Source organism: Balaenoptera physalus (genome assembly GCF_965194825.1).
Source record: "Balaenoptera physalus genome assembly, chromosome: 15".
NCBI classification, from domain to species: Eukaryota; Metazoa; Chordata; class Mammalia; order Artiodactyla; family Balaenopteridae; genus Balaenoptera; species Balaenoptera physalus.
Window position 1 is genome coordinate 91,762,895 of NC_138894.1, and position 6,043 is coordinate 91,768,937.

General features: G+C 43.3%; 1 protein-coding gene across 9 annotated transcripts in view; it reads right to left on the reverse strand.

Annotated features, from left to right (window-relative positions):
• Positions 1 to 6,043, reverse strand: part of ASAP2 (ArfGAP with SH3 domain, ankyrin repeat and PH domain 2) — a 159,538-nt gene that overhangs the window by 127,226 nt on the left and 26,269 nt on the right. The window lies entirely within an intron of this gene.

Here is a 6,043-nt window from a genome sequence, read left to right on the forward strand (position 1 = left end):
AAAGAAAACAGAAGTCACACTCTGTTCCAACACAAGATGTTCATTCCAGGCCAGGCTGAAAGCACATCAAGCACCCATCGCCACCAGGCTGAACACAGCTGCTACAGTGCTGGGACTAGGCACCGTTTGCAGCATCCAATCTCCCAAGGGCTGATCCTCCCGGAAGAAAAGCCTAAGAAAAGCAGATCTCCAGAGGTTACTGTAAAACCTTAGTGCACTGATTCAACAAACATTTACCTTGCACGACCCATGTGCTGGAAGAACAACTGACAGTCTCAGCAAGGGACTGAGCCTGCGCTTCCCGTGGTCCAGGCCGGATTAGATTTTATCTGTAAACCACCAAAATATGCTCCCATGAGATCACAGTCCAAACACAACGCCTATCACTACTGTCTGGCCAAAAAAATAAAGTTTCATTCCAGCACAGGACACAGACCTCTGGCTTCACTTCCAAGACAAGAAACACACACACACACACTGAACACCTGTGAAATATACCTTGTACCTTCATCTCCATTTTTTTATATGAGGAAACAAGAGCTAAAAAAGATTAACCACCTTGCCCAGAAGTACAAAGCTACCAAACAGCAGAATCGGGTCTGAAATTCACACGTGCCTGTCCAATAACAAAGCTCTTAATCTGTCTAATATGCTACTCTAAACATTAAACTTACTTGGATCCTAACACATGCAACCAGGGAATCCTCTGTCCGCCGGCCCTTAGTCCTTTTCTTGCCTGCTGAATTCATCCTTTAAGGCCTAGATGTAATTTCTTTCTCTCTTCTCCCTTTCCTTGGTTTAGCATAGTGTCTGGCATGACGTAGGTGCTTAATACATGTTGGCCGTGTCCACAATAGGAAAATTATGGGACACATTTTTGCTGAGGCATGAGCATTTACTTAAACCAACTCCAGCTATGCGTAAGGAACTCATAATCACACGGTGGCTTAGCATACACAGTGGCAATAGGTGATGGCTTACCAGAAAACATCTCACTGAAAACTATTAGGCAAATAAAGAGTTAATGTTTTACACGCATAACAGTTCAACCCAAATTCTACAATATCAGCATCATTCCTTAATACTGATAAAATATCTTCCTGGACATATGCTGAATTAAGAAAGAAGATTGTTTTTCATTAAATAAATATGTGAGCTAATAATATTTAGTTTTGGAATGTATTCTTATATTCATCCTGATATTCAGACAGGTTTGTGAAGACAAACTATGAAAATCTTGGCTACATTGCTCTGGAAAATAGTCTAGTTTCACACTGACTTAATTCCTTTCCATAAACCACCCCCAGAGTAGTAATACTACAGGGAAAAGAACTCAACTTGGAAATGAAAGACCTGGATTCAAATCTAGCCCTGCTTCTCATCAGCTATGTGACCTTGGGAAAGTTACTTCAACCTCTCCATCAGTATCCTCTGTAAAAAATGAGGATGCCGCCTATGTAAAAGCTTTGTACCAGTTACATGGGTCCAAATGGTTGGCATATAAATAAATGTTGCTCAGTTAAGGTCAGGTGAAATGGAATTACTTCTCTTACCTTCCAAGAAGCAGGACCTCAATTTCATTTGTAAAATGAAGGAAATGGTATCTACGCCTTTGGATTGTCATGGCAATTAAGAGGTCATATTAGACTAGTATCTGGCATAGAATAAAGGTTATGGAAAGATTTGTTGTTATTCTTTCCCACACACACGGCTTCATGTGACTCAAAATACAATGAAACAGTAAAAAGGTTAACTGAGTTATACTTAAACAGATCTGACCCCACAGGCGAGACTATTTATGTAGAGCCACTGCTGTCAAGAGCTCTGAATGTACTATAATACAATTACGAAGTGCGGCTAGGAGGAGGTGTGGAGAAAAGAGAACCCTCCTACAATGTTGGTGGGAATATAAACTGGTGCAACCACTATGGCAAACAGTCTGGAGGTTCCTGAAAATAATAAAAACAGAGTTGCCATATGACCCAGCAATCCCACTCCTGGGCATACATCTGGAGAAAACTCTAATTCAAAAAGACACACGCACCCCAATGTTCACAGCAGCACTATTTACACTAGCCAAGACATGGAAGCCATCTAAATGTCCAGTGACAGATGAATGGGTAAAGAAGATGTGGTGTACACACACACACACACACACACACACACACACACACACAAATGGAATACTACTCAGCTATAAAAAAGAATGAAATAATGCCATTTGCGGCATCATGGATGGACCGAGAAATTATCATACTAAGTTTAAGTCAGATTGAGAAAAACAAATATCATATGATATCACTTATATGTGGAATCTGAAATATGATACAAATGAACTTAGAAAACAGAAACAGACTCACAGACATAGAAAACAAACATGTTTACCAAAGGGGAAGGAGTGTGGGGAGGGATAAAGTAGGAGTTTGGGATTAGCAGATACAAACTACTATATACATAAAATAGATAAACAACAAGGTCCTACTGTATAGCACAGGGAAATATATTCAATATCTTGTAATAAACCATAATGGAAAAGAAAAAAAAATGAAGTACAGCTAATCCTCAAATCCCAATGTGATGATACAAAATCTGTGCTTACCCTACAGATAAGGTTTCCGTACCAAAGGGTAGTCACGGCATTAAAAATGTAACTCACCACATTAACAAGCTAAAAAAGGAAAACCATATGGTCATTTCAATAGATGCAGAAAAAGCATCTGACAAAATTAAACACCCATTCATGTCGGAAAATTCTCAGCAAACTAGAAACAGAAGAGAACCTGATAAAGGGCTTACAGAAAATACCTACAGCTATGTCATACTTTATAATGAAAGACTGAATGCTTCCCCTTAAGATCAGGAACCAAGCAAGGATGTTCGCTCCCCCCCCCCCACCCCGTGACTGCTTGACATTGTACTGGAGCCCCCAGGAGTGCAATAAAGCAGGAAAAATAAGGCAAACAGGAAAGGAAGGAGGTAACACTTGTTATTCACAGATGACATGATCATCTGCGTAGAAGATGCCAAGAAATTTACAAAAAAAGCTACAAGAACCACCAATAAGTCAGTTTAAAGCAGGAGGAAACTTTTGGGGGTGATAGTAGTGTTTTAGTGTTTGACAGTAGTGGTGATGATTAAATGACTGTTTGTCAGAGTTCATTGAATTAGTACATTTAAAATCAGTGCATTTTATTACATGTAAATTACGCCACAATGAAGCAGACCACAGCAGGAAACACGGGGCCTCTCCTCACTCGCAGGCTGCAGACCTGCACCCTCCTCCCCACACGGACACAACCCTGTGCTCGCAAGACCTGAGATGCTTCAAGCGTTGTGGTTTCCCCGCCTTGAGGGGGAATTTCTGACTTGTAAATCAGAGAAGGCTCTTGAGAAAGACATTTTAAGTAATACAGGGATGAAACAACTTCCACACGAGGTCAAAGTGATCAAGATTCCACACAGCCTGATGAGACACAGCCTTGTAAGGTGAACGTGGCTGCAGCCAATGACGCTGTGCATGGAGTACGTGTGTTTACAAAGACCTGGAATGTTAGAACCCAAACTGTCCCATCTCAAGGGGCCCCAGTCTAGCTCTCTGGTGTTACAGATAAGGAAACTGAGGCTCCAAAAAGAAGGAGTGACTAGCCCAAGAGAACACAGAAGTTTCTACCGAAGACCAGGAGATGAATTTTTTTTTAAAATTGGGACAAAGACAAAGCAGCACTATGTAACCTGAACCTGTAGTTTACGTGCACAGTTAATAAACAGTACACATGAAAGGTCACTAAGTAGCCTGCTGGGGAGCAATACCAGGGGTGCTGGAAACTGGATTCAAACCCCGTATCAGAGGCATGAGCCACCCACTCACCACCTCACTGAACCACCTCCCAGTTGCGGAAGAGGGAAAACCGCAGAAAGCACACACAAGACACCCACGCAAGACATCGCCTGAGCTACACACCTGACCACACAACCGCACACGTGGGACCATAAGGTAGACACAGAATGCTGCTCACCTTGAACTTGTCTGCCGTACTGCTCGCTTTTAGTTTGGAATAGGTGTAAGACTACTGTCTGACCGTCCACTGGTTTTTCTCAGGACAACCACTCCCCAAATCAAAGGCAGAATACTGAGAGCCTCCTGCGTGCTACGTGCTTTTTACCAGAGGGGCAAGACTGGTTCCCATCCTTCCTGGTGGCTCAGAACCCAGCCTTTCAATCACACAGTTGACAGACCAAACAGATACTTCCTAAATGCTTGCAGAAGGAAGGAGAATCATCCTACTCTTCCCAAAGATATCAAGTGTGTTTTTATCAAAAATTCACAGTGTAAGTGAGAAAGGTCTCAATCCAGCCTCAAGACTTGAGGCATTGTTAAAACTTCTCCATTTTCACTTACTTTTGAAAAGCAAAAGCCAGAAAGCAACATTAACAAACAAAGCATGTACAAAACAGGGATTCTTCCCCCTTTTTTTTTTTTAAGGCTTCTACCCACGCAAGCCAGAAACTTGGGTGTTTTCCTGACTTCCCACCCCTTCCTCAGCGCCCCCGGCCAAGAGGTCACCGAGACTTGTCCGTCCCTCCTGCCTATTTCCTCCCTGTCCCCTGGCTCCTGCCTCGTCCTCTCGTATCGGAACTAGCCTCCCCTGGTCTGGCTGCCTGTCTCCCCGCTTCCAGCCTCAGAGGGATCTTTCTGACTCAGACCTTGCCCCGCCCCTGCCCTTTCACTCAAAAGCCTGCCACACCTCCCCACCAAGAACAGGATAAAGTCTAAGCTCTTCAGTTTATGGCAGAACTTTAATTAAGAGATAAACCAGAAGTCAACACATTCTCAGAAGCAAATGAACACCTTTTATCCGACCCAGGAAAGGAGAAAGAAAAGCAAGAGAAAAATGGATTTTAATTCTGCTGGAAATAAATTATAGTTCCAAATTTTAAAGGCAGGGCATTTCAAATAAAAAAACAAGTAAAATGTATCACGTATCTCTCATACATATTGGGTTGGCCAAGAAGTTCGTTCAGGTTTTTTGTAAGATGGAAACACCCGTAACATCTTAGAGCAAAACCCGAACGAACATTTTGGCCAACCAATACATACGCATACATAATAATGGAGTAATAGGTTGCTTTTTTATTTTTTTTAATTCTATCAACCTTTATATTTTCCTTCACCTTTCCAGTGAAAAGTCTTCCTATTTTTATAGATACTGAATTAAGATTTTTAAGTGCAGATAATTATAAAAGTAAATTACATTCAAGCTCTTTACATCAGTACTAAGGCAGTTTTAATTTTATTAATCTTCATATCATAAAAGTAAGCTATCAAACTATACCCCAACCCTTTGGCATTCTGCACAGCACAAGGTTAAAGGGCAGAAAAAATAATACAGGCAGAGATGAGAACATGTCAGGAGTTTAAGAGGATCGGCATTTTAATGCCACTCTTTGAAGGTCTCAACTGACTTAATACACCTGAGTGCCCTGAAATCGCGATCTTCACTTCACAGCACTTGATTAAGCGTCAGCTTATGAAAATCTCTAAATCATCTTCATCCTGTCCAACTTAAAAAGAAACTCAGGCCCACCAAGACCCTCCCCCTCCTTTCCCGAGGGAACCAGAGCCAAGAGCAGCTGGGGTGCAGAGGACTGTCTCCCCTTCGCCCTCCAAGCCTCCCAGTACTTGACAACCTTCCAGCCCAAGGGCTCCCCGCGCCGCACTTGTGACACCCGGGGCCTCCCTGTGCACGGGAGGGTGTTCGGCAGCACCCCTGGCCCCCGCCCACTGAGGAAACAATCAAGCACATCTCTGGACCTTGCCAGAAGTCCCCTAGGAGGCAAAACTGCCCAGGCCGAGCAGCTCTGTGCTAGCCTCCTCCGACTGCCTTCGCCATTCGAGGGAGGGCACCATCAGCCTCATGCTCCAACGAAGTTCTCCGGGTACCACCACCGCGGCCACCCTCAGGGTCAGGCTCTGACCAAACGGCCTGACTTGCTTCTTAAACGTTCCCATCCTTCTGCCACTGGGCCCAACCCCACGTCTCAG